Here is a 2,265-nt window from a genome sequence, read left to right on the forward strand (position 1 = left end):
CAAATGAGATCCGCGCAACACTGGTTGACCACGTTGTCAACCACGGCCTGACGCTGAGGGAGGCTGGACTGCGAGTACAGCCAAATCTAAGCCGATATACAGTGGCAAGTGTGATGAGAACATTTAGACTGGAAAATAGGTATTGTAAAAATATCCTCATATCAAAAACATCTGCACGGTTTCAGTAACTGCTTACAGTACTGTATTCAATGCACTATCAGCACTTCTGTTACCTTTTCCTGTGAAATTACTGTACTATTGTATACTATTTTTTTTTCTACATAGGATTGAGGGTCAGAAACAACAAGGGGGAAGGCCTCCTATGTTCACAGAACAGCAACAGAGGGAGATAGTAAACATGGTTTTGACCAACACTGCTATTACACTCAAGCAGCTCCAAGCTAACATTGTCAATAACTGCGCCATTTTTAACGATATCCATCAGGTCTCAACATCAACACTGACACGCATCCTAAAAGAAAACATATTCAAATGAAGCAAATTTATCGAGTGCCTTTCGAGCGCAATTCCGAAAGGGTGAAACGACTGCGGCATGATTATGCAGAGGTATGTATTCACTTTAGCAGTGTGATCTTGTCTTATAATCTTTTACTGTACTGTAATATGTATACTAGATCTACGCTAAACTACACAATTTAGCTTGACACTGTTTTTCAGAATTTTTTACGAATGGATGGAGAGGAGATCCAGCATGAGTTCATTTACGTAGATGAGGCTGGGTTCAACCTGACGAGAACACGAAGGAGGGGAAGAAACATCATTGGCCACAGGGCTATAGTCAATGTCCCAGGGCAACGTGGGGGTAATATAACACTCTGTGCAGCCATTACACAGAATGGGGTCCTCTACCGCCATGCCCATATGGGCCCTTACAACACAGAACTCATACTTACATTCTTGGACCAATTGCACAACATAACAGCAGCAAATCAAATCGATCATATGCAATACATTGTTGTCTGGGACAATGTGTCTTTTCACCGCTCTGGTCTGGTTCAGAACTGGTTTCAGCAACATCCACATTTCACCGTCCTATATCTTCCACCATACTCTCCATTCCTCAACCCTATAGAAGAGTTTTTCTCGGCATGGCGGTGGAAGGTACATGATCTCCGTCTCCAGGCTGAGGTACCCCTCATCCAAGCCATGGAGGAGGCCTGTGACCAGATTGAGGTAGCAGCAATGCACGGATGGATTCGTCATTCAAGAAGGTGTCTTGCTAATGACAACATTGCCTGCGATGTTGATGAAATTCTCTGGCCAGATCCAGCTAGGCGAAGAGACAATGTCTAGTTATTTTTTAATTATTTTTTTAAAACTTACAATACGTAAATTGACGTTTGGTTACAGTATTATGAATCTCCATGTCAACATTTTGGGCGTATTGAGAAATAAATGAGTTTCTTCAGTCTGCAACATTGGTCTTGTGTAGTGTTTGGTGACTTGACATTATATTTGTACTTTGTTGATAGTAGCCTACTCTAATCATATGGAAGTAGAAGTGCTAAAAGTGTTTTAGGTTTATCACAGCAGAGTGTAACTCATATGGTAACAAAGTGTGGTTTTTAAAAAGAAGTGTATAGTTTTTACAAGAGTGTTTAATTTAGCAAAGGATCTGTAGTGTTTTGCTAATTGGGTGTGTGGTTGTGCTAATTGTGTGTAGTGTTTTGAAAACACGGGCCCTGTTTTGAAAATCGTGCTTAAGCAATCAAAAAAAAATGTATTAGACAATGTATGGATGATAGGTGGAATTTAAAGTTGAAAGAGCTCTCTGTGAACCCATTGACCATAATAGTTAATGTGCAGAGCAGTATTTAGGTCCGGATTGCATGCACGAGCATGGGATCGACTCTGAACTCTTACTCATAACCTACTCTTTAAAGGGACAATCTGCAGTTGCTACATCCATTTTGGGACTTCTGATGTGTACCCATTGATTCTTGAAGAATATAACTTCTAAATGACTCATGAGCTTAGTTTAACTGGTGTACCCCATCAGAACCCAAAATATAAGCGTGTTTTACTCTAATGTTCCTAAACAACGTCAATGTAAATAAACACTGTATAGGCTCAGAACATGATTGAAATTATAACTTTGATATCATGGATGGTCAGTCTTTGCATCCATAGCTCTGTCTATGAATTTGAGAGTGGTTACATTTCTCCAGGCCCATCCCATAGTTCTCACTACTCTATCATTGTTTCAACTGCAGACTGTACCTTTAAAGGGCTTGAATTATTACT

This window comes from Oncorhynchus keta, chromosome 21 (genome assembly GCF_023373465.1).
Source record: "Oncorhynchus keta strain PuntledgeMale-10-30-2019 chromosome 21, Oket_V2, whole genome shotgun sequence".
Classification (NCBI taxonomy): domain Eukaryota; kingdom Metazoa; phylum Chordata; class Actinopteri; order Salmoniformes; family Salmonidae; genus Oncorhynchus; species Oncorhynchus keta.